The sequence below is a fragment of the Bactrocera neohumeralis genome, chromosome 4 (genome assembly GCF_024586455.1).
Source record: "Bactrocera neohumeralis isolate Rockhampton chromosome 4, APGP_CSIRO_Bneo_wtdbg2-racon-allhic-juicebox.fasta_v2, whole genome shotgun sequence".
NCBI classification, from domain to species: domain Eukaryota; kingdom Metazoa; phylum Arthropoda; class Insecta; order Diptera; family Tephritidae; genus Bactrocera; species Bactrocera neohumeralis.
In genome coordinates, this window is record NC_065921.1 from 23062938 (window position 1) to 23090885 (window position 27948).

The 27948-nt window shown below is 35.8% G+C and overlaps 1 protein-coding gene across 3 annotated transcripts in view; it reads left to right on the forward strand.

The window, feature by feature from the left end:
• The first annotated feature begins 9539 nt into the window (after positions 1-9539).
• Positions 9540-27948, forward strand: part of LOC126757507 (gamma-1-syntrophin) — a 150227-nt gene continuing 131818 nt past the window's right edge. For 2 of the 3 annotated variants that reach the window (XM_050471478.1, XM_050471476.1), the window contains exons 1-2: positions 9540-9906; positions 22492-22558. The gene's annotated coding sequence lies outside the window, so the exon portion shown is untranslated. The remainder of the gene's footprint in view (positions 9907-22491; positions 22559-27948) is intronic. The other variant, XM_050471477.1, reaches the window with a different exon arrangement.

The window sequence follows — 27948 nt, forward strand, 5'->3', positions numbered from 1 at the left end:
CTGTCTGTATATATACGAACTAGTCACTCAGTTTTTAAGATATCGTTTCGAAATTTTGCAAACGTCATTTTCTCTTCAAGAAGCTGCTCATTTGTCGGAAGTGCCGATATCGGACCACTATAGCATATAGCTGCCATACAAACTGAACAATCGGAATCAAGTTCTTGTATGAAAAACTTTCACATTTCACAATGTATTTTCACAAAAGTTGGCATAGGTTATTTTCTAAGATAATAATGTAATCTCCGATGAAATTGTTCAGATCGGTTAACTATAGCATATAGCTGCCATACAAACTGAATGATCGGAATCAAATGCTTGCATGGGGAACTTCCTCATTTGACGACATATCTTCACGAAATTTGGTATGAGTTATTGTTTATAGAAATAATGTTATATCAGAAGAAATTGTTCACATCGGATTACTATACAATATAGCTGCCATACAAACCGAACGATCGGAATCAAGGGCTTGTATGGAAAACTTTCGCATTTGACGTGGTATCTTCACGAAATTTGGCATGGATTACTGCTTAAGATAACAATATAATCTCCAAAAAAATTGTTCAGAACGGATTACTATAGTATATAGCTTCCATACAAACTGAACACATATGTAATTACTAACAGAAATGCACCTGTGAATTTAGTGTGTATTTAAGTAGCTTCGGTGCAACTGAAGTTAACGTTTTTTCTTGTTAATATTTTCAGCAGTTGAAGAGGTCGTAGGACGTATAAGATGAGCATTTCTTTAACTCATACATTTGTCCTGAGAATGTAATCACACTTTCCGGGTGCTTTTTTGCTTCAATGTATACAAAACTTATAACCTATAATTTGTTTTTTCTTTGATCTCAAGTACTTTTTTCCACATAATGGATATTGTATAATATTTAATGTGTTATTTTTATTGTTTTTAACAATGGTTTGAAAGTAATCACTAACGAACTAAAATATAAAATTACATTATCTTAATTTCGATTTAATTTCAACAATTTATGGCGAAAGATTTTTATAAGTAAATTTATATTTTATATAAATAGTAAAACTCAATTTTCTATTGTTTAAATATTATGTATCACAGGCTTGTCATCATGGTCATTAACGAAATTTTAATTTGCATAATTTTTTCAGAAATAATATTGAAACTTAAAGTAAATCAAAAACTTTTGGATATATGACATTTCTTATTTAAACGAGCCTTATTTAGAATAAGAACTAAAGTTCGAAACTACTTTAACTATTCCATAAACGTAGTCAGCAGTAATTTATTTTAAGTGATGCAAACATTTTGCATTCCCATTTCATTAAAAGCATGTACATTAAGAGCAAAATGTCACACAAGACACAATTTTTACAAAAGTCACCACCTGAATTGTAATATGGAGATTGTCAAAATATCTGCAAACTAACCTTCAAACCACTTTATCTCAATTTTAGCTTTGAGAAGCTTTTAAAATGCTACACCAGTACAGCCAATTAGCACAAAAGTTGTTCATTTCTTTTCTATGCTCGGTTCCATTAAAAAGTTGCAATAAAGTTGGCCCACATTTGCCGAAAATGAAATGCCAACCGAATTTTAAATTTGCAACACACACCTCACTCACACCTGTAAAGAGACGCATAAGAGTAAATGAATATGTATATTGTGGGTGTCTTTTAGTAACAAGCTGCACATTTTTGTGCTTACTTCGTGTTACTGTTTGAAAAAGAAGGAATTTTATGGACGAATTATATTTGAAAAGCTAGGTTATGTAACCGCAACACATTTATGAGGGCCATGCAACAAATCTCTTCATGTTGACAGCGTTACCACAGTTATCACAATAAAAGTTGAGCATCATTCAACAAGACTACATCTCATATGAAAAAGTTAAGCGCTTACTTGTTGGACATTGGTAGGATATACTCGTACTGTGTATGTATTCAGTAAACTTTATCTAAAAGATATTAAATACGTACAATATTAAAACGGCTAGTGAGTAATGAATAATTCTCGATATAAATTCTACTTTTCTTTATTATACGACACACAATATTTTATTTGTCTAAATAGATGCCCATTTCACTCATTTCCACAAAATCAAAAGGTCATTCCGATCGCATGATTTACTATTCTTAGTTAACTTATTTCATTTCACGAAACAATAATAGACGCTTTTTATCTGGTTTTGTAACTTTACTAATTAATTTTCGACTTCCGTCAGAACACAATATATTTCCATTAGTGACTACTATATAAACACAGTACAGTAAATCAAAGAAAACAGGATCTGCGAAAAGCTAACAAGTTAAGTTAAGACTTAGAATCATCTAGTAAGCACTAATTATATAATATAATATATCCTACAACATGAATACTATTGTGAAAGAGAATGTTTGCAGTTAAATTAGGGCATAGTAAGACTCACCACAAGTCTGTATGCCGATCATATTTGATTGAATTGCCTTTTAGTATAAAGTTCTTGGTTTCCTCTCTGCTCTGCTCTTTGTAATTATTTAAGAAGTTTTTGAATACACCTTACCTTTTGTAACGACAATATTATGATCGTTTTTTGGCACGAAACTATTAGGTTCACTATTTCGGTCGTTAAAGAGATTATTCCTTTCCTTTATGTTAAAAATTATAGTATGTGCTTAAATTATATATAAGATTTAGTAAAAAGAAATACATTATGCCTTCACTAGATGGCCTTAGCAATCTGCATTTTGCGTTATAGCGGGGATCCAAGTAGGGGCACATTTCGTGAGAAGTGTCAAGCCGACATGTTATTTTTGTTCAGATTGTTTGGCATTTCAGCATAAAAAGACTTACGCCTGAACAACATTTATAAATCGTTCACCTTTATTACGAAAATATACGTTCTGTAAAGAATGTCTTTCGCGCGCTTCGCTCAACTTATGACCAAGGTAATCGGCCTACTGAGTGTACTATTCGCAACACCATCACCCATCTTGAGACCCGGTATTCATGATTGGATAATATTCGACAGAAGACGCTATGTCCAGCACGCAGTGAAGAAAATATAGCAGCCGTAGCTGAGAGTGTACACGAAGACTCTGGAGAGTCGACTCGACGCCGCACAAAATACAGCTTGTGCAAGAACTGAAGCAACCCAAGCAACATCGTTGCGCTCTGTGGGCTCTTGAAAAGTTCCAAAAAGATTCGGCGTTTTCGAGCCAAATTTTGTTTAGCGATTGGGCCCATTTCTGGTCCAATGTGTATTTAAATAAGCAAAATTTACGCACTTGGCACAAAGAGTAATCTGAAGAGATTCGAGAGCTGCCATATCATCTAGAAAAAACAACGGTTTGTGAGCCGGTTTAATCATTGGGCCATAATTCTTCAAAAATGATGCCGGTGAGAACATAACTGTCAGTGGCGATCGTTATCGCGCCATGCTAACCAAGCTCATAATCTTGGCGACATTTGACGGCGCCACTTCCCACACATCAATCGCATCAATCAATGTATTTATTGAGAGAACACTTCGGTGAGCAGATAATTTCACGTTTTAGACAATCCCGCCTCCATTCAGGTCTTGCAGCAAAACATCACGCTTGTCATTCGTCAATTACCAGTCGAGATGCCTGAACGAATCATCAAAAATTAGACTCGACTGATTGACCACCTGAGACGTAGCCACGGCCAACATATGAAAGAGATTATCTTCAAAAAATTAATTCCAAAGAATGTTCTTTCGTACTAAAAAAAAACATTCACCATTCTTTAAAAAAAGTAGGGAACGTCGAAATAAATCACCCTTTATAAAAATAAATTTTGGTTTTGTCAATTCCGTTCCAGTAATTTTGATGTCAATGAAACAAAATTTGTCATTTCAGTCAACGTCTGGCGAAAACAATCATGTTCAAAAATTCCACCAATAATGTTGCTGGTGGAAGAGTAGTTTTCGTTGCCAACAGGGACAATGATTTTTATGAGAGTGGTGTTATTGGTGTTACCTTCAAAATGACAAGAATTTATCGCACAAACCCGTTTTCTATTTGATTTAAATCAGAGAATTCCAATTATTCTAAAGAGAACCTTCTTCAATGAATAAAGAATATGAATGAGGAAATCCGCTTCTTTACATACGCTTCTCGACACTTACGCTTTTTAAAAGTTCTAAAATTTATATTTTCGTTATGTGTGTTCCCCACATGTATATTTATACACTCGAGCGCCACCTATCGAATTTAAACAAACTCGAAAAATTCTCTTTCATTCAAAGACGTATGGTACTTTATATAGAAGAACGCAAAATGCTTTGTTTTAGTGAAGAAATGTTTTTAAAATGACATACATATTTTATTGGAACAAATATACATAATTTTCAACTTTTATAAGCTGATGCAAGATTCCACCACGAAAGTATTATTTTTCATATGATATACCCAATTGAAATCAAACAGTTATTGTTTCAAATATTTTCCAACTCAATTCACTTCGTCAAATTCGCACCCAAAAATCTTAGCAATATTTCTTAACATCGCCATTTACTATACAACCGCTCCTACACATATGGAGCTTATAAGTATTTAAATCAAATGCGTGGGAGAGGAATATATTTTGAACAGCTGCAGTTGATTTTTCTGCAGAATTGACTCGGATCAAAGCGAGCATTAGAGTCATTTGTCTAAGTCAAATTTGCGCAAAACTCGAATAATGCGCGTTAATGATTTTGTTGTTGAATTTATTTGTTTTCTATTGTTGTTGTTGTGTAATGTCTAGTTGATTGAAGCGCAAATCGAATCAAATCAAATTTGGCATAATCATTTAGTCTTATCAGTGACATTGCAGGCACCATCTTAGGAGTCAATAAAAGCTTAATGCCACAGCCGTTTGAGTACAATCTTCTATTTGCCATACGCCGACATACTTACCTACAACATACATATGTAATTCAATTTGTTCGCCAGCTGACAGCTAAACACGTGTGATTTCAGGACAACAGTTACTCATGTGCATATATCCACTTACTTTTACATATGCATATATGTATGTATGTATGTGTGTGTGAGAAAATTAATGCACCGACACAACTAACGGTAAGAGTAGACTTGTGTATTTACAGTTAAGTGTTTACATAGGTGCACAACACTCTTGGGGCATATACATACATACTTATGTAAGTATATGTGTAGTATTAAGAGCTCAAGCTCATTGATTGACATCTCGAGTGTTGATGGTGTTGCATCTTAAATGTTTTTGCAACACCGACTAGGATCGGCGGTAATTGATTGTAAAAAGTTGCCTTATAAGTGCTTAAGGATTTGCTTAGCAGCAGGCAACTGCCGTTAGCTAACTGTGGCTTGTGGTGTGAATGCCAATGAGATTACAAACACACACGGAGCTGTGCTTTCTGAGTGTGTGTGGTTATTGGTGCTGCAAGGGTACAACCATTCTCTCACACGTGTAAGTAAATGAGCGTTTAACGGTCTATGTTGCCACATACTCATATAATTATGTTGCTATATGTACATACATACATACATATATTATAGTAGTAGCAATATTTATTTTTTTCCATTTGGTTGCCTCTGGCATCAATAGCTTTGTGTTTTTGTAACAAAATTTAGTTGAAGTACATAGGCATGTTACACAATTTATTTGCATCTTCTATGTACATAAGTATATTTAAACCAAAATTTTCTTTGATATGTGTACTTAAGTAAATAACATAAACGTCCTTTGACAATTATATATGTATATATAAACATGAAAGCACTTCATTTAAATATACTTATTTGCTTAAGCATTGTCATTAATTATCAAAAGGAAGTATACCATAGTTTGTGAATGTGTGGGTAAAGGTGTAATTAATACTGTTGATGATGTGACTAATATCAACAATAATAACAAATACACCAAATATTTAATATTAAATTTAAAATTCTGTTTATTAGTCAATTTGTAGTGTTAAGCGCAGTTCATTGCCCCGGAACCAGTTTTTATTGTATTTACGAAATATCAAGATGCGATTTCTAGACGGTATAGTACATATTCATAACAACAACTAAACTAGTGCGAGTTTTAGATCTCAATTTCAGGGGATGCTCCGCTTTTATTTCTTCCGTCGTCTACGCATTGGTTTCTGTGAATAGTTATTCAGATGGGAGCTGGATATAAAAAATTTTAGATCATCAGCACTAACTTTACGAAGACCTTCATATACATAACTGGCTCTTCTGCTGGTTAGGTTTCTTAAGGCGATTACTTTATGAAATGATTTCATAGAGAGAAAGGTAGCGTACTTAAACTGAGATATATACAACAAGACAATATGCACTGATACTACAATATCAAAAAATTTTCAAACAAAAGCATGATTTTGATTGTTCAATTTGTATGGCAGCTTTATGCTAAGATAGTTCGATATCAGCGGTTCCGACAACTGAGAGAATGGAGATGGAGAGAAAAAGACCTAATCAAAATTTAAGAACGACTACTGTAAAGCTTAGAGACTACTTCAAGTATATTTCAGCAGGGGAACTTGGTTTTGATGTTTCCATCTGATTGCCACAAACTTCGTGGAAATTTATATATACCATTTTTATTAAATACAAATTTTTGATTTCCTCCTTACAATTTACCAATCCCCTGAAAATATAATAACTAAAAACGTAAATATTATAGTCCACTAATTTAGCACAATATAGAGACATATAAAACATATAGTCTAGCACAGAGTTGGCATTAGCGAATACAAAATCACTTATTACCTGAAATTCAGTGTGGGCAAAAAATGGAAAGACATTTTAATTTAACTTTCGCGCAAAATCCCATTCGTCAAGGTGAATTTATTTAACAAAAAAATTTCAATAAATTCGGAAAAAGTCCTTCGGTGATTCGGTGTCGTGAGCAAGTGTTTTTGATTCGTACAAATTATTCAAAGAGGGTCGAGAACGCGTTGATCAACTCGTCAATAAATTAAAGAAATTTGTACGACGATTAACAGTTAGAGGCCTTACTGGCATCGTTGGATTATCGGAAGGATTAGTGAAAACCATTTTGAAAAAGGGCCCAAATTGCCTAAGAAAAGTGAAAGTCACTAAGTTCGCGTTAACGTCTGTGAAACAATGCTTTCCGACTACCAGTATGTCATAAAACGTATTATAACTGGCGATGAGTCTTGAGTCTATGTTAACGACTCGGAAATAGACGATCAATCAGCCGAATATCGTGGCAAGGGTGAACCAAGCCGAATACCTTCCGACCATCCAAACTGTCAACAGTTAATACTATTTGAGTATTATGTGTCCTTTGCGCGAAGCTATTTGTAAAAGATCCCGGAATTGTGGACCGACAACTCTTCATTTTTGTACCACGATAACGCACCGTCGCGTACTATATTGATCTTCGTGAGTTTTTCAACCAATATCGTATCGCAATAACCGTATTTGCCTGATTTAGCCCCGTGTGCCTGTTTTAGCTCCGAGTCAATTGAGGACATTAAATGTGAATCGCTACGGACATTTAAGGCTATTCCTGAAATTGACTTTAACAACTGTTTCGAGGATTGGAATTAACGTTGGCACAAGTGTATTGGGGCCGAGTGGGATTACTTTGAGAGGGTCGACATAGATTTTGAAGAATAAATAAGGAATTTTAAAATTATGAACAAAGTATTACAATTCTTATTGATATTACTGGGCTGAAAAGATATTGGGGTCTAACTTTGATATCGACGTCCAGTCAATCCAATAACGCACAGTATTATATTTAATTTATTGTTCGAGGTAAATAGGTTACGTTCGATGCCTGATCCGCAATATGGAGATCGCACTTGTACTGCATTATACAAATGAAAAAAAGTTGACGTTACTGTCTCTATCATTTGTGCGAATAGCGTTACAACGAAAATTATAGAAGTTATTTTTTGTGAAGATCGCTCAGTTAAGCCCAAGACTTTTCAACCTATGTAATATACATATATTGTAATATTCCTGCTGTCTATGTCTGCTACCACCTCATCATCAGTGTAAAGCAAAATTCTAATGTATTTTTTCCATTTTGGCCGAAAGAGCCCACATTTTATATTTAATAGCTGTACACACGATTCCAGTGCCGATTTTCTTCTTCACCTACATTTACATAAGATATAAGAAAGCATAAACCTGGAAAATATGTTAAAATAAAATAAGAAAGCGTGGAAAAAATTTAATAAGACGACAAAACACATTCGTTGCGCCTGATTTGTGCACACCTGTTGTTTTATTATTTGTCGCTCACTTTCCCTCGCAGCGAAATGAGGGCAAAAGCTAATTTGACAGCCTTTCATACCTCCATTTCATATTTAATAAACACATTTACGTTTATATTTTTCTCGCTTGGCGAATATTGTATTTTGTTCAGCTTGTTTTTTCTTGTTTTCATCCTATTCTAAACGATATTATTTTTCTAATTTTCACCAGCAGGTGTCTCCATTTAAGGGAATAAATATGCATAAGCAGTCGGCTGCAGCCAAATGAAATTGATAGTATAATATATGCAAGGTAACTTTTTGGGAGAACGTTTCGTTGACTACCGTGCTTACCTTAATATAAGTTTCATCGACCTTAACTTTCTTAAACAAAATTCAAGTTTAAATTCGGCCAGTCCAGAGTCTTCGAAAAAAACTGTAAACTTGAAACTTTTATTTTAGAGAAAGCTAATAAAATCTCTATATTTGTGATTCTAATTTACATAAGACAATTTAGTAAAATAAATAAGTAGCTGTCTTGTAAAAGAAATGGTTCAATAAATTGTTCAGAATTTATTTCCATTCAATTGAATAATATTTTAAGTCAAAAAATCAATTTTTTGAAAGTCGTACAATGTTATAACTCATTAAGTTATTAGGTTATTATAAGGCACTTACTTCTTTAATAATTTCAAGACCAAATTTTGCTCGGATGGCTCATTTTAAACAGCGCGACAAACAGATCCGAAAATGTTTCCTAGATTGCGTTTTTGTTTGTTTACTACGCGAAAGGTTTGTTCTGTAATTTTTACAATGGAAAAATAAATAGAATAAAGACTTCGCTTAAATTTGGTGAGACGTTGAAAAGTTTATGAGAAGTGTTTTGGGTAGTCTACTTTATCACGAACACAAGTATTTGAGTGGCTCAAAGTATTCAACAAATGTCGGGAAACCATCGAAAACTTGTCTAATGCAAATGCCCTGTTAATGAAGATAACAGCGAAAAAGTTTAGTTTATAAAAAAAAATTGCTTGAAAACTCTTATCTTGGCTTCAAAGAAATAACAGAAGTACCTCTGAAGACCTCATATGGTTTGACTTGAAACATTTTGTTTAACGTTTTGAGTATGACATTTGTAAATGTGACACCTGAATCATTTACAAAAACTACGACAAGTAGAGGGCGCAAAAGAGATGCTTGAAAACATAGCTGAGGACCCAACATTCATTAACAATAACAACATTACACGTGGTAAAATTTATGGACGAGAATATGAGGTGAAAACTGTCCAACAATGTGGTTCTCTAAAAAACAAACCGTTCCAATGACCCAAAAATCAAGTGCTGCTTATCGTTTTCTTTGATTAATTCTTAAAGTGTAATAAAGAATACTACTTGTCTGTTTTGAGGCGTCTATAAGTAGCAGTTCAACTTAAACAACGGGATGCATGAGTATAAAATTCTTGGATTTTTCGTCACGGTGGTGCGACGTCATATTCAAGCATGATTGTGACTTACTTTTTGGATAAACACGAAACAATAGTTATCGTTCAGCTACCGTATTCACTAGATTGAACCCACTGTGACTTTTCATCAATTTTCGAAACTGAAAAATGCGTTTCGTGGAACACGCCATTAGTACACTGAAGCCGTTAATAGCCTTTCCCTATAGGTACTGACAGCCATCCCAGCCGATACTTAAAGGATTATGTGAGTTTCCTCGGGTAAAAAAAAACTTTTTTTAACAGTTTTTTTCTCATATAAAAATTAAATATTTCATTAAAATTGTTTATTGTCATAAACTAAGAAATTCTGAAATTTTTGGAAAAACATATTTTAATCTCGGCCATGGCGACGACCTTCCGGTGATCCCACGGGAAAAAGTTGGGCCCGCGTTGGCAAGATAACACATTTTAGGATCATCTATAGTGAAAAATACGTGTTTTAGTTGAAACCTTAACTTAAAACTTGGGAAAAGAAAATGAAAATTGAATTTTTGGCAGACAATTTTTGCAAAAAAGTTAATATTTCAGTGAAAATTTCCCGACTTTTTTTCAAATAGTTGTAATCGAAAACAGCCCTTCGTCCAAGTATTTAACAATTGTATCTGAAAGACCAGTGTAAAATTTCATGAAGAATCATTGAGTAGTTCTCTAGAAATCTTGCCAACCGACTTCAAAAACACAGCTACGAGAAAAACCCGTTTCAATTTTAAGTGATAATACAGCTGACCTCGAGCGCACAAGTTCTCAAGGCTGCATCTCCAAAACTATTATTCGGATTAACTTAAAAGGTTTGGACAATATTTTAGCGATGTAGAATTTAATAAGACAACAAAAAAATAGATTTTTTAAGACTCGTAAACCCATGTAACCCCTTAAAAGGAATGCATAGAAAATTAGATTAAGCTTTGTCATGCTCGTAATCTCTCAAAAGCAGCCTATTTGAATACGATATTAAAGAATTGTATTTAAGTTCGTAGAAATGTTACTCATTTTGACAGTCCGGACCTGTTTTGATCAGATATAACAATATCAATATTTCAAGAGAGTGATTACTATGATATCAGACTCAGCTCAGACCGCTTCGGCAATCATGGCAAACCTCCACATATAGTATATCTTCACAATCGAAAATACTTTTTGTAATAATCGATCAGTCAACTCAAGATGACTTAAAACTTGTGGGAACGTCTACTGTCTCAGATACATCAAGAAAGTAGTAGCAAATAAATTTAGGCAAATACTCACTTATCGTTGCTATTATCGAACTGTCTTTGTTATCGAAAAAACATTTGGTACCCAAAAAGCATACAAAAAGTTGACTAATTTTTTCCCTTGTGCCTAAACTAAGCATCACTGAATATTTTACTAATACACACAATGTTGACTACTTGCTTATGCGCATACTTCACAACACCTTCAAAGCAGTCAGCCAAGCGAAGTAGATTCAGCAGTATGTGTATGTATGTATGGAAGGATACTTGGTATGAAAAATATTATATAATAGAAAAGCGAGCCAAGCAGTGGGGCGTTCGATGACATCTTGTGCCAATTTTCTCAGCCATCAGGCGCCATGGCACCGACAATGAAAAACAAAATCAAGGTGTACATATGAGCGCTTGTGTGTGTGTGTTGTTGCAACACTTACCCACATTGTTGTCATTAAATTTTGTTTATAGCGTTTCATATGTTTGCATATAAAGTGAAAATTCCTGTTAAATATGTTGTAAAAAATTTAATAAGTTCACTCAAAATGTTGCATATCGCAGAATTTGCCTGTCGCTGCGTGGCGCGTGTTCTTCTGAGAAAAAGAATATAATTGTAGTCGTAGAGTCAGCTTGAGAAAATGTTTTTGCAATTGCCGTGCGCTTTTATTAATTCATAAAGAAAATATAATAATTTTCGATGGGTGTGTGGTTTACGCGCCCTTACATTTTTATTTTGAAGGGGTGGGGGGCTGTCAAACGTGTTGGTTCTTGTAAATTGTGTACTGGGTTAATAGTTATTACTACATAGCAGTTGTTGTTGTAGATATAAAGGGTGATCCATTTAAAGGTTCCCTATTTTTTTAAAGAGGAAACACAGAAACTTCAAATTTAATGGAGAATTATCATTCGAAAGAAAATTCTTTGGCATTTATTTTTTAAGATTATCTCTTTCAAATGTTGGCCACTGCTACGTCTCAGATGGTCCATCCGTTGAGTACAATTTTTGATGACTCATTCGAGCAATTCGACTGGTAACTGGCGAATGATACACGCCGTGTTTTGTTCCAAGGCCTCCATCGAAACCAAGATTGTCACGATTGACTTTACATACCCCCAGACAAAAAAGTCTAACGGTATTGTATCACATGATCTTGTTGGCTAATCGACTAGCCCAATACGTGAAATTATTTGTTCGCCGAAGTGTTCTCTCAATAAATCCATTGATTCATGCGATAGATGGGAAGTGGCGCTGTCTTGTTGAAAGCAAATCACGTTCTTATGGCATCACTTTTGAAGAAATATGGACCAATGATCCCATAAACCACACGAAACCGTTGTTTTTTCTGAATGAAATGGCAGCTATTGAATCTCTACATGTTGCTCTTTGTACCAAATGCGGCAATTTTGCTTGTTTACATACCCATTGAGCCAGAAATGGGCCTCATCCCTGAACGAAATTTGGCCCCAAAACATTGGATCTTCTTGGAACTTTTCAAGAGCCCAGAGAGCGAAACGATGTCGCTTGGGAAGGTCGAGCGGCTTCAGTTCCTGCACAAGCTGTATTTTGTACGCTGCCAATTCTCGACGTAAAATGCGCCAAATCGTTCCATACGTCAGTCCGAGTTGATTTGAATGGCGCCGAATCGACCCTCCTTGGTCTTCGTGTACACTTTTAGTTACGGCTGATATATTTTCTTCACTGCTTGCTAGACGTGGTTTATTCGGTCGAATATTATCCAATATTGAATGCTGGATCTCAAGATGGATGATGGTGTTGCGAATAGTACACTCAATGGACCGATTATGTTGACCATAAGTAGAGCGAAACGCACGAAACACATTCTTTACGGAACGTGAATTTTCGTAATAAAGTTATACGATTTGTAAACGTTGTTCAGGCGTAAGTCTTTTCGTGATGAAATGCAAAACAATATCTGTGATCTGTCAAAGAAAGGCTATTGAAAAAAGTACCTCTACTTGGATCACCCTTTAGTACCTAACAGATCTTGTAACTTCTCGTTGTTGCTTTCATTTTGGGTGCGTGTGTGTGTAAAGCAGGTGAAATTAAAATGGAATTTTGTCGCCATAATCCAACACATAACCCGTGAAGCACAGGAAATGGTGAAAATAACAAATTCACAGCAGCGAAAGTGAAAGGAATAACACTTCCATACACATATACATACATATACAAGCATATATACAGTTAAACAACACGAAATGAATTTTCAAGCATGCCATCGCCATTTCTTAATCTTCGCCAATTCCGTTTCCTTTACATTGCGTGAATATCAAAAGACACGCTTGATTAAATTTTTCAAACCATTTAACAAATAAGCAATAAAATCTGCGAAAATTCATTTCATTTCGGCTAATAGTAGGGCAAAGAAAACACAGTGAAAATATTCAAGCAATGACGCGTAGCTAAAAGGCAATCGCTGACGTTTGTGTTGTGGGGTCAACGAGTTAGCCCTTCGAAAGCCCACCACCACTTTAGAGAGCCGCTAGCCCGTTCGCCAATTGACAGTTATGCTGCCAACATGCTACAACCACACACAGCGCTAAAAAATTAGCTCTCCCATTCCGCCTGTCATGTCGGCATATAAATGGTAACTTCTTGAAAAATTTCAAATTTGATGGCGCTTCTTTTTTCTTGCTACTTTTTGCTAATTTACAATGCAAATTGAATTTCATTTTAATTAAATTTGTTCTGCAGCGTTTTGCCTGCAACTTTTCGCTCTGCACACGCCCAAAACTATCCGCAGATTGAGTTATAATTTTTCCATCAGCTGCAGATAGTGGTTGTTGTTGTGATTTCTTATTCGACATGCAGCAGTTAACGATTTGTTTAAGTTTGCTCATCAATTTGGCTATGTAAAGTTAAGAAGGAATGCAATTATATAAGAAAATTATTAAAAAATGATTGTTAGTTCTGTGCTGATTGTATGTCAACGTAGAGGAAATACTATGGACCGATTTATGATTTTAATCAAATCAGTAAGAATTAATGTTTTCAGCATCAGGGTGAAGTTGGTCAGAAACACTAGGTCATATTTTTAATATCTGTCCCAAATGGTCTTGGCTTAAGTCAATACAAGTGTGGCAACAACTACTCTTCATAGACCTCTGGGCTAAGAACGATCTTGGTTGATTTGTCGAAAGGGAAGCTTAGGAGCGCTAGATAGCAGGCGGCGGCAGTTAGGCCATTATTAGAGCCATTGTGCTGCTCGATGGCAACCAATTTAAGCCTTATCCAGAAACTTAGTGGATTTGATTAAAAAAAAAAAAAACACCTCAATTGTCTAAAGTCTCTTAAGTTAGAGAATTAGGAGCCGTGGAGTGTATTGGTGGAGTTATTTCATCTTATTAAAGGCTGAACATACGCAAGGGTTGCGTTCCAGCGTCTCATAACCCTCCGCGCATGCTTTGCATTCTTTGCATTCCACCGAATCCATATCCATTTATACAATTGAAGTTACGATTTTAAAGGATGTCTGTGCCCTACAATAATATCAGTTTCCTTTTACCCGGAAGTAGCCGTTTTTGATCTATCCACCATTAATACTGCCTTTGCTTTGTGTTGCTAGTGGTCCAAGGCTTGTTCCTTTAGTGTCCATTACTTCAAACAAACCTTGAAGGAACTGAAACATTTGGAGCAGTTTAGCAGAATTGTGTTCTCAGCTGCCCCTAACAGGTTAACTCGTATGTTTTATCCTTTTTTTCTATTCCTCATCACTGGGTATCGAGATGATATTCACCGAGTTGTCTACTGAGATTATAGTTATTGCTTGTACACAATAACGCAGTCAGGCTTAGTAATTGGTTTCCCTCATTTTCGCTTGATTCTCCTCTAGAAGATTTATGGGCTTGCTAGTTAAAGCAGAATTCCACTTTTCGCATTCTGTTATGGTAACAATTTTCGGATGAAAAAATTAATTGTAGTCATTTAGTTTGAAGCTATCTTCTGCGTATGGATTACTACAGAAGAAGCCCACTCCGGTTCCTAGTTCATTTTTTGATCCGTTGGTGAATATGTACTAGATTTCACTGTTGAAACTATCGATAACAGAACCATTTGCCCACTCTTCTCTACAGTGGAATGAAAAGTCCTCATGGATCTTCTTTTCTCCGAGTTCGTTAACAAGGTCAAATACAATAACATGCCCGTAGCGTTCACGAGTTACGAGACGGCTGGCCGCATGCTTTGTCTCATCTTTCACTTGAATAATATTATGTTTTATACGGATCCTCCGATAGAATTCGCAAAGTTATCTGAACAATATTCTCTGTCGCAAATATCACATGGAAAAGAAAATTCTCCTATGCATCTCATATTCGTATCACTCCCTTAAACAGTACGAAGTATGACGCAAGAAATGGTGATATAAATATCTCGAGATAATTGGAATCTGAGCGTTTTAAGAATTCGAACTACGTCCTCAATATATCAGATTAGATTAGATACATAGACGAGGGTTGTCTCGCGACCTTAGGTGTATTGTGCCCTCTCCTAAATCGCAAAGACTCACCTAGCCCAACATATTGATAAAGTCAAATATACTGCTGGGTGCTAGTGAAGCGATGTGATCCCTATTTGCAAACATGGATCCAAGGACCTTTACCTCAGTTTATAGCTATATATTTATATATAGGAACAGCTTGTCTTGTTCCAATTTCTCTGATTTTCTTGTGGGTTTATTAATCTGAGTGGGTTATTAGAGCACTTTTCTTATTGCAGTCAAAAAAAACTTTGCTTCAGTGTTTTGGAAATGTGCGGTTGAGACATATTTTGCTTCAAATAATATTTCAAGAAATAATTTTTAATAAACAAAATCTCCAAGCAAATTTTTTTAATTAATTTCTTCCCAGCAGCGTGCTTTGCTCTCTGTCTGCAGATGCTTTATCCTACGATTTTTTAATAAAATTATGTAAACATGTCCTATGCTTCTAGACGATTATGCAAATAGCGAATTTCAATAAATTTCACCGCCGAGATTTGCATATTTCAAAAATTTTCGCAATTTCGTTTAAGCAATATATATATTTCATTTGCCACAAAAACAGCAATAAAGCAATGACAAATGCTTCCAACCAGCTGTGACCACACTTTTAAGTTTACACACACACACATACAAATATACACAAACATCTAAAGAAAATATGAGGTTATAACTGAAGAAACTCATTGATGCGTCCAGTTTCCGCGACGATTAAGAAATTTAATTGCTTCTCGCCGGCGAAATGCCACCAGGCGTTCGTTCGAAGGACAAGCGGCCGTCACCTGCTTACTTGCTTCCTAACGTTACGTGCGCCAGTGGGCCGCAGGCAATAATTTCCTGAACGTCAACTTTTGCTCGTACCAACTCGTACGTTTCGCTTTTTACTTGCACGAAAACTTTTCAATTGGACTTTGTGGATTTAGTGTCTGCGTTTCAAATTTTATTTGCCTACACAGTTGACACAATCGGTTTTGGCCGCCGAAAAGGTGACTGCCGGCATATTGTTGTTGCCACATAAATATATTTGAGGTTTTTCAAAATATATTTCAAGTTTCTACCGAGCGCCAGCAAGGCGTAAGGAAGGTGTTTTAGGCATCTCGGTATGGTGTTGCGTAAACTTGGTCCTTCGGCATTGACTCGATGGAGTTTTGAAAGTTTCTTTTACGTAGTAATTCAGTAATGCGCCAAGACATACAAATAAACGCGGTTGTGTGCATGTGTGCGTAACTTTCTTCAGTGACAGTGGTGGCTTTGGTAAATTGGTTATATTGGTGATTGCAGCGGCGATGGTGGTGTGTTGGTGGCAGCGTGCAAAACTTGCCTGCCTGGCATCTGCGGCACGCGAAATAAAATCAGCAAACATTTGAGTGCATTTACTTACTTGTGTTAACACATCACCGCATACAATTCGGGCTGACACAGGCAATTCGGCAATTGTCTAGAGGAATTGGCCGTGTTCCTTATTGAAATTTGCAAACTTTTCCACGACTTTGCCGCAGGAATGAGAAATGGTGTCTTCATTTTGAAGCATGTAACATACTTGCGACTTCATGTCAAATAAAATGCCACTTTGGTCTGAACATAATAAAAATTATTGAATTAGCGCTTACAAATTGAAACAATAATAATAATGGAAAAACTTAAGAAAAGTTCGGAATGCAGATTTGGGAGACTCGTCGATTATGATTGATGCTCTGATGTGGGAATTTCATAAATGTTTATGTTTCGATTTCTATTAGACTTTCACCTATATGGAAACAATATACATATATGTAAAACGTATATTTACATATTAATTTTGAATTCTGCAAAACAATCATAAATTACCACTTTAATTTGATGTCCATTACTTCTGAAAGAAGAAAACTAAAAAGACGATTAATATACTCTACTCTGTTGTTTTTGAGCAGTTTATGGGATATCTCAGCAAAAACAAATACAAATACCACTTTACTTCATTTATTTCAAAGTATTTTCCTTATGTGATAAGGAAGAACAGCAAAATGGCAGGGTCCCTGGATTTGACGACCGCGCTATTCATATACGGCGGCGAAGAGTTGACCAAGTCGATGCATGCGCTTCTTTGCGATTTACGGTCGCATGATTGGAACCTAAGTGTACTCTGCACAAAAGATGGACTCCACAATCTGCGCCAATTACCATGAAATAAGCCACCTTAAGATTGGAAATAAGGTCTTATTGAGCATAGTGAGTAAAAGAATGTGACTTTAGACCTGGAAAATCTATTATCGACCAGATTTTCACTATGCGCCAAATCTTGGAAAAGACCTATCAAAGGGAAGATCGACACACGTTCGTTGATATTAAGACCGCCTTCGAAGAATAGGAATTACCTCTATGCTGCTGTGTCTGTACTTGGTATCCCCGCAAAGCTGTATAAACAAACGTTGAGCAACACCAAAAGCTCCATCAGAATCAAGAAGGACCTCTTCGAGCCGTTCGGTACCAAGCAAGATTTTCTATCGTCTAACCTCTTCAATCTATTGCTGGAGGAAATAAAACGAGCTGCAGACTTAAATAGCGAAGGAACCATCTTCCATAAGAATGTACACTGCTGGTGTACGTCGATGATATTAATATCATTGGTCTCAACTATCGCGTCGTTAGTTCTGCTTTATCCAGACTGGATAAGGAAGCGAACCAAATGGGTTTGGTAGTGAACGAGGCAAGACAAAATATCTCCTGTCATCAAATAAACGGTCGTTGCGCTCGCGATTAGGCTCCCACGTCACTGTTGACAGTCATAATTTCGAAGTCGTAGATAATTTCGTCTATCTTGGAACTAGTACTAATAGCAACAAGCCTCGAGATCCAACGCAGAATAACTCTTGCCAACAGGTACTACTTCGGATTGAGTAGGCAATTGAGAAGTAAAGTCCTCCCTCGACGAACAACAACCAAACTCTACAAGTCACTCATTATTCCCATCCTGCTATTTAGTGAGGAGCATGGACTATGACATCATCTGATCAGTCGGCCTTAAGAGTGTTCGAAAGAAAGGTTCTGCGGAATATTTATGGTCTGTTGCGCATTGGCAACGGCAAATACGCAGTCGATGGAACGATGAGTTGTACGAGATGTACGACGACATCGACAATAGTTCAGCGAATCAAGAGACAGCGGCTACGCTGGCTGGGTCATGTTGTCCGAATGGAAGAGATCATTCCAACTGTAAGCCTATCCGATTCACTAACGTATAGTAAGAGCAGAGGGAAAGGACGACCTCTACTTCGTTGGAGAGGTTTAAAAAGAGTATGAGTATTTGCAGTATCAAACCTCGACTTTAATGAGAACCTTTAAGATTTTAGTAAAATAATATTTGAGCATGTGGACAGACTTTTGTTATGTACGGGTTTCAAACAATCAGTCCTACTGATTATAGTACCAGCTTTTTCTTTTAAAAATATTTTGTGACGAATCTTTTCAGCCCAAATTGGCCACCTGATTAAGTCAAATTTGTGTTATGAACAAAAAAGCTTGTCCTTCAAATTTCGAGGATCACAAATGCTATGACTAATCTACGGTAAAACTTTATATCTACTTCCACAATTTCATGTCAAGAAGTAAGTAGTCAGTAAGTAGACATTCCTTCATTAGTATTGAGCGTACAGTCAGTAAGTCAAGGCTACGCTGCGGAGCTGTAGATCTAATGCTATCTCTATGACAGTAACTTTCGTGTTGTGAACTAAGTTAATTTCAAAAGTCACTGCAACATAATTTAGCCTCATTAAATTTGACTTGTGTAAAGCACGGATTATGTTATACTTAAACTTAAGGCAAACTGAGGTTAGTAGCCATAACATGAAACTGAGTTAATATGTATAAAGAAATAAAATTTTATCACACTCTGTACTCCACCCTAACAATCTTAGTCCTTTATCCTTCATCCTATTCACTATTGTATTAACTTCTTAACGCACCTTTGACCGGCGTTACAGTCCACCTATTGCTGCTCTGCGTATCGCTCATTTCACCTTGCTCTGGTTCATTTGGCAATCAATGGAGCTGCTTGGCACTACCAAATGCTACTTCAAACGTTTATTGCTGCTCTTCACATTTGACATGAGGCCGGGAGACTTGCCAATGCAATCCACCTGTGTGTGTGTGGCAGCAATAAGCTTCAGTGCACACACCCAATCTGTTTCAGTTGGCGCTTTGGCTTTATGCGTTTGTGTTTGTGCTCAATGTTGCTGTTGTTTAGTGTTTGTTGATTTGGAGCATCAATGCTGCACCACAGGTAAATACTCACACATGTGCATATGTATTTACGTTTATTTGTAGACAAATGTAAATATCCTGAGGTGCTGGAAGGAGTCGGTTTGCAATTTTGAAATTTCTCAGTTCACATTCATTTGCTGCTTTGATTAATTAATGCTAATTTACGTAAATTTCAATTCGGTACGCAAATAGCAGCATCAATAAATACATTTGCACCAACACACACACACATACACATCCAACTTTACATATGAATATATTTATTGCCTTGTGTCTTTCATTTGTTTGGCCTCCAACTCCTTGCCTTCATAGCTGATTGCTCGCTTGTGTTTGTGCATGCAGGAATTTGTTTATTTGCCTGCTGCTTGTTTGTGTGTGTGTGTGTGTGTGAGGTTGCTTTGAAGCCCGTGTCTACATGCGGTTGCTTAGCCATGTTATGCTAATGAGCACATCTCACATCCGCTTTCTTTGTCCTTCATCACTATATATGTATGCATGTATGTGCATGTGTGTGTACTGTTAATCCTTTACGAAATTAATTTGTGCAAATGCTTTCATTAATTTGGTCGACAACATTGTGCGCCCATTTACCGTTTTTCCTCCAACGATTTACCAATTCAATAAACGTTACATTTTGAAGTTGTTTACATCGTTGACAGTCGGTTCGGAATGTCAAGTTGTTGAACACAAAGGTAAAAGGCAATCGACAATCAGTTCCACCGATTGCAAAGGACTTCTAATACACATGCACATATACGGAGATACCTACTATACATACACATAATCGTATTTGTGACTTGTTTGCATGGAAATGTTTGAAAGTTATGTCAATAGATACGGCGATGCGGTTGGAATATAAAGTGTTTGATGATTGAGTAGACATGACACAAGGTTAGATTAATAAATATTCTTCCTGGAAGGACGCGTTAAGATTTCCAACACGAGGACTGAGCTTTAATAAAGAAATTTTGTATTTCATATATAGTACATTTAATTATTAGATATCATTTTGTGACCTTAGAAATATGTACCCAAAATAGTTAAATTACTCAGATAACCTTCCTTTAGAAAAATGTCCATCGCTTTCCCTTCCTTAATTAGTAAGTCTTCCGTAATACATCTCTCTGTATGCAAATGTGCCACCGGCAGCATACCATCACATCACTACTATCTAGCAGTTGTCTCTTAAATTGCTGAACTATGTCAATGTCGTCGTATATCTCATACAGCTCATCGAATGCTTTTTCGCCGTCGCCATTAAGGACCATAAATCTACCGTAGAACGATTCTCTCAAAAAAACGTTGGCGTCCAGGCCTCTGCACCATATTGCAGGACGGAGATGATAAGTGACTTGTAGAGTTTTATCTTTGTTCATCGAGAGAGGACCTTACTTCTCAATTGCCTACTCAGTCCGTAATATCAGATGTTAGCAAGAGTTACTCTACATTGGCTTTCGAGGGTGACGTTTTTGTTGGTGTTAATACTGATTCCAAGATAAGTGAACTTATCTACGACTTCAAAGTTATAACTATCAACAGTGACGTGAGAGTAAAGTCGCTAGTGCGACGATTGATCATTTGATGACAGGAGATATTTCGTGTTGTCGTACCAACTTAGCACAATGCATATCATTTGCCTAGGGAATTTAGTTAGAATTTCCGGATGCTTTTTTGTCACAAATATGAAAAAATAAATACCCGGATAAATTAAACACGTACTTGAATGTAAATGGCGGCCACTCGGCCAATCTTAACTTAATGACAAGAAAAAACGCAAGCCTCGATTGCACCGAACCTATAAAACCCTTAACAAATACAAAAGATTCCTTTCACAATAGTACTCGTATATGCCAAATTTCGTGAAGACACCTTGGCAAATAAAAGTTTTCCATCCAACGATGTGAGTTTGATCGGTCAGTTTGTATGACGATGACATAGTGGTCAGATTTGACAAATGAGCAGCTTCTTAGGGAGAAAAGGGCGTGTTCGAAATATCACATCGATAGTTCAAAAACTGAAGGACAGACTAACATGGCTAAATCGACTCATCACATCATGCTTATATGAGTCTTACAAACTAACTGGTAAATTTAATATACTCTATTCAGCTTATAGAATCCCGCAATTAGAATTACACAGAGGATTCTACTAATTGATTAATTCTTAACGAAGCCCAGTTTTGTTCATAAAAAAAGCATCAAGTGTAAACTACAAAAGTCTCTATTAGCAGTTTTCTTTTTGTGTAGTGTTTTTAAAGCTGAGTTAGTTCGTTTATTATATTTTTTAGAACTTTACCTATTTTAATTTTAATTATGTAATTCCACAGACTTAAAAAAACATTACAGACTTGCAGATATTATGAAGAACCCGAAAAATTAGTACCTATCTGTCCTCAAACTGAAAGCAATTACAAGACAATGTTTCGTTATTGATCCCAAATTATTCACATATTTAAGACAATTTTTGAAAAAAAAAACAGCTTCTTTAATTTAGTATTTAATTTTTTTTAAACCTTTATGTTACCATATTTTGCTTATTCCTTCTCTTTCATTGTCTACTTCACCGCATTACCATCAATTTCCATTGTGAATACACCCGTTAGTAGTTAAAGCGCAGTCATAGTTGATTAAATGTGAGTCCTTAAGCAGACAACTTGCATTCACTTACTATTTTCTGGGCAAAACGCACAAGCCAACAAACTAATAAAGTATATTTAGAATGAGTTTCATTAAATTTGACAGTTGAGTTGGCTTTTATTTATTATTGCACGATTACTTCTTTGTTTATTCGCATTTTTCACATCATATTTCTTCTACTTTTTTTCGTAAATTTATTAACGAGCCCTTCGCATTTCTTTTCAGAGAACCTCGTTCTTACGTATACAATAAGGGCTGTGGTTATACCCACGTTCAAGATGCTTAATAAAAGGTAATTTGATTTTGTTCAAGGCATCAATTTCTATAAAAGCTATAATGATAAATATAGAAAATATGGGAACATCTTCTTTCTAAGTTACCGTTTATTTATGCTAAAATCAATTACTTACATTTTTGATTACGCTTTTTGCTTATGAGGCTTAAGTAGCTCTGGAACAAAGTTCACTGAAACATCCTTAAGAACCGAAACATTCTTATTTAAGAATTGGACTAATTTCCAATATTTTCTCCACATGTTATATCATTTTCACCATGTTGGGATCCTTAAGTACCGTTCATCTTTTCATTTGAGTATCATTATGCTTAGTTTAGGCTTATTTTACTTAGAAAAAACTAACAATAAATCTCTATACTATAGCCAAGGGTTCATTTAATTTCATTTGATCTCTCAACTAGTCCAACAAATAAATAAACGTTCCAAATCTTAATATCTTCAATATATGTTAGTTATGATTGTCTAACGCTTGGACAAACCTACAAAGTTTTTATTTCGGAACAAAGCATTTTCGATCCCAAAATATACATAGCAATCCTCACTCTGAATAGGGTATATTAAGTTTGATACGAAGTTTGTTACACCAAGAAATAAATGTCATAGACCATATAAAATTATATATAAATGATGAAGCTGAGTCACTTTAGCCATGTTATTTTCTCGGTTTATCCGCCCGTCTATATAGACGGGAACCCATCTCTCATATTTTCATATATCAACCTGAAATTTCCCACACTTCCTTTTCTCTCCGAGAAGCTGCTCATTTGCCGGCAACACAGACATCGAATCACAATACTATAAGGCTATAAAAACTGAACGATCTGAATTAAGTGCTTGTATGGAAAACTTTTTTATTTGACGAGAAATCTTCAAAAAATCTAGCATGGAATATTTTCTCTGTTCTGAAGAAATTATACCTACCAGATTACTATAACATATATCTAGAATACAAACTGAAGGAACTGAATCAAGGGCTTCTATGGAAAACTTTTTCAATTGACAAGATATATTTACGAAATTTAGCAACCGCTACAATCTTCGAATAATTTTTTGAATCGGTTCAAGTTCTTGTAAGAAATATTTTCTATTTGCAAAGGGTATCATAGCTTCGAATCAACTAAAATTAACGACTTTTCTTGATTTTTTCAATCATCTTTAATGCATTTTTCCGCCCGAATTCAACTCCCTCTTACTCTATTTTGTTTATCTTCTTTTTGTGTGAGCATAATGCTCGGTCAGTAGCAAATCAAATTAGTCGCTGTGCGAATAGAAATGTCATTTGTTGTGAACTCATAAAACCAGAAAAAAGTATATGTTGAAAATGTATATAAAAAGTACAAATTAACTATGATGTAATAAGTTAAGGAAGTAAGGACTAACCTTAAATATGACGATACCACCAGCTTCTCTTAAGCTTTGAAAAAAGAAATAGAAATGTATAATATTGTCATCACGGTGACTCTTTACATTTAGCGCACTTGGAAATATTCATATTAAATTGCATAAAGAGGAAAACAGCTGCTGGAAGTTTTATTGAGTAAAATTGCTAATAAATTTTTAAGTGCAATTCCAGACAAATCAGAAATATGAAACTTGAGGTACTATAATGATTGACGGAGTCTAAAAGTAGACGTAGTCACATTATTTTTGTAACATATACTTTGTTGTGGTAAATGTTCAATGTAAGCTATGTGGTGTGTTCAAAAACCTATTTTAAAATTAAAATTTCACGGTTTCAGCGAGTCCAGGTAACAACGTTATTTTATTATGTTGAAGTACATGCCCCTGAAGTCTCTTTATTACAATAAAAATTTCAGCTGCATTCACTGCTTACGAGTACTATGTCTGTAGTAACCGCTATGGTTAGATAAGTTTCTATGGGCTTCGCGATTTTTATTTGTTAAAATATATGGATCATTGAATTGGTCCGTGAATTCTTGACCAAAGACAATACTATAACGATGTCCCAGCCTCCATATTCGCCAAACATGGCTCCGGGCGAAGTTTTTCTATTTAAAAAGAAACAGTGATGAAGGGTCGTTTTACAAGTTAGATCAAAAATTGATTTTGTTATGATAACAAGCAAAATTGCCACATTTTTGGCCGAAGAACAACCTGAAGAGGTTCAAGAGCTGCTATTTCGTTCAGAAAAAAGAACGGTTTTGTGTGGTTTGTGGGCCGGTGGAATCATATAATTATATTAAGGAGATAATCTTAAAAAAACAATGCTAAAGAATCTCCTTTCCAATGATATTAAGCATTCCCCATAAAATTTGAAGTTTCTGTGTTATTTCTTAAAAAAAGTAGAGAAACTGGAAATGGAACACCTCTTATATTTTATGTGCTACATTTATGGCTCAGGTGAAATAATAAAATAAAGATGTTAACAATTTCTAAAAACATTTGGTGAAATTTGAGAACTCTTCGACATATCAAAATTGTTTATTTCTTCTTTATTTGGCATTTCATAACCTCAAGGCATCTACACATATCATTCGGAACTGTTCGTCCAATTTAAATATTTAGCTATTGGCTCCGTCTGGGTGGATAGCGAAGTCCAACAATCATACATATAAGCCAAATAATGCTATCAGCTCTTTGAACTGTTATAGTATCATCATTTCAATTTCTCATATATGTACTATATATCAAGTATAGAGTCCTAACAAAATCAAAAAAAAACACTTCGATGTCTTCAAACTTTTAAACAAAGTTACATTATAATATTAAGAAAACTTCAAATTTTTATTAAAAATACGACAAATACATAATATCTTAATGTAAATTTTTTTGAGTACACCATTAGCAGTTCAAAAATTCTCAAATCGCCTTTGAACCTATCATTTTTGCAACAATTTTCACCAACTGCGTAATTACCGTTATATTTCCAGCTACATAAAAGATGCTTTTTATCACTTCTTAAGGCAAATAATATCAAAAATAATCATGCTATTATATTAAGGAGTATCTTTTATAGGAAACTCATATACAAAATAAAAGCTCTGTCACTAAAACGCAACAATGAGACCATTTTGGGCAGTTAAAAAGTCGCGCTGCTGCATGCAAATTCCCATTACCCTCAGCGCCCAAGAAATAATAAAAAAAAACAACAAAAGCAAAAAAGCAAAAGCAATGAACTAAAAACAATATAAACGAAAATCATTTAATGGCCTTTTAGCAAATGGCAACAAAAGCAACATTTTGTGCTTAATTTTGCGCGTATCCACCAACGTCAACATAGTTTAGTTCAGCGGTGCCGCAGCTGAGCTGCCATATACTGAGAGAAAATGTTTGAAAGTCCAATAAAATTTAAAATAAAGTCATTTGATGCACAAAATTTCATCATTTCTAGTCACTATGGTGAAGTGGTTTGAGCAAGTCTCAAGTCTCGTGGGACTGAGAAATTCATACACTTTTAAAACACTTTAAATGTTCCAATACTGCTATGTAATAATCGCTATTAGTGAGTGTGAGTGTTAGCATAATATCACCCATGTCCCATGTTTCAAAAAATAGATTTCACTGGTACTAAACCTGCCAACAATAGACCTCTTCGCTGTAAACTGCGCAGCAAAATCAATGGGAGGACTACTGGCTGCAAGTGACTTTACATATAGAACCATCGGCATAACTCGGTGTATAAGGGCGGTTGGGCAAACACCGCCTACATGATTCCACTTTTCAGCTGGGAAAGAAGATTCAAAGTAAATCTACAAAAAGATGGCCGGCGTAAAGGTATGTTAGCTACGCGCAACATTCTAAATATCTATGTGGATAGCTCGAAAATGGTCGATGGAGTTGGTGCGGGAATACGAGTATACTGTCCAGAGTTCGACATAATGCAGCATCTTAAGTTGCCGAATCTCTGCAGTATATTTGAAGCTGAGGTCTTTGCTATTACGAAAGTCGCAGAGCTGGCCTGTAATGTACCCGCAAGCAATTCTAGAGTCAACATCTACGTAGACAGCCAAGCAGCAATCAAGACATTAACTTGGTCTTGGGAAGTAGGGTTGGAATGGAAAGCGTTGCCAGAAGTAAGCAACCTCACTTTTACTGTGTGCCAGGCAAAGTGTGTGCCAGGCAAAGTCATCGAGGGCTTTGGACAAGATTGCCAAGAACAATGTTCGGATAACTTCCGAAAACGTGATCAACATTGGGAAACACATGTATTGTCTATACGACGATTTCGAAGAGACTGCAGGAACGTGATGGGCATTCTAACTGGTCACGGTCTAGTGGCGATACACGGCAGCAGGATGGGGCCGACAGATGGAGAAAACTGCAGGAAATATCTAGAGCAAGGCACCAACGAAACAATGGAGCAACTCTTGTAAACTTTTCCTGCATTGGCAAGATACGCGTAAGCATCTGGGGTCCCCACGGTACGATTCACTGGAGGAGGTATGTATAGTGAAGCCGCAGAGTCTGTTAAAATTCGCGCAAGTGCAGGCATTCTAAAGGATGACTACTCCTTTTGGACCTAGCAACTGAAATCCATCTGTTATCGCGAAAGACCAAATCTGGACTGTGCATGACTTATTGGCCTCTCAGATTAACTTAACCGATACAAGTCATCTTGCTAACATATGTGATGAAAGCATAACCTCAGAAATAATAAAAAACAAGAAATTCTGAAATATTCTTTATAATAATAAAATAAACCAACTAAAAGCTTAAACTCAAAAATTTCTTCACAGTGTAGTTAGGCACCGAAGCACACGCCACCATGACGGCTTTCACTTCTTAAAATGCCATAAATTTCACTCAGTGTTGCATAAAAGTCGCATTTTACATTTACATTTTGTACATTTTGTATTGCCATTTAAATTTTTGAAATGTAACGAATAAAAGTCCACCAAAAAGCGGCAACGCCAAACAAGAAGCGCCCCATCGAACAGCAGTTTGGTTGAGTGTTGGCGTTCGGACAAACTTTGCCTTTGTTAATGTGCATGAAAATTCCCATCAAAAACTTTGCTCAGCCATTCTAGCGGCGAAAGCCCCCATTTGGGTTTCGTCCTGCCAGTCTGCGCCACAACAGCTGCTTAGCATCGCCACGCGTAGCATTGCCAAAAATACATTTTATTGTATTTTTACATTATTACAGGTGAGTTTGTTGTCTTGCTGTGCTTTTACGACTCAACCGTCGTGTAATCGTTGGCGACTAGCAGCTGCCATGACACTCAAATGGACCCATACTCATTCGATCTGACATTGAACGTGATGCTTCTGCAATCGTTTAAGGTAACATTGTTTCAGTGCTTTTATTGGCGTTTTGTGAAAATGATTGTTTCTGTTGGTTGTGATTTTTTTTCGAAATTTCCACACGTTTTTCGGTGTCCAATGCTTTTTATAGTTTTGCTTCGAAAGTATTTTTGCGCCTACTAAAA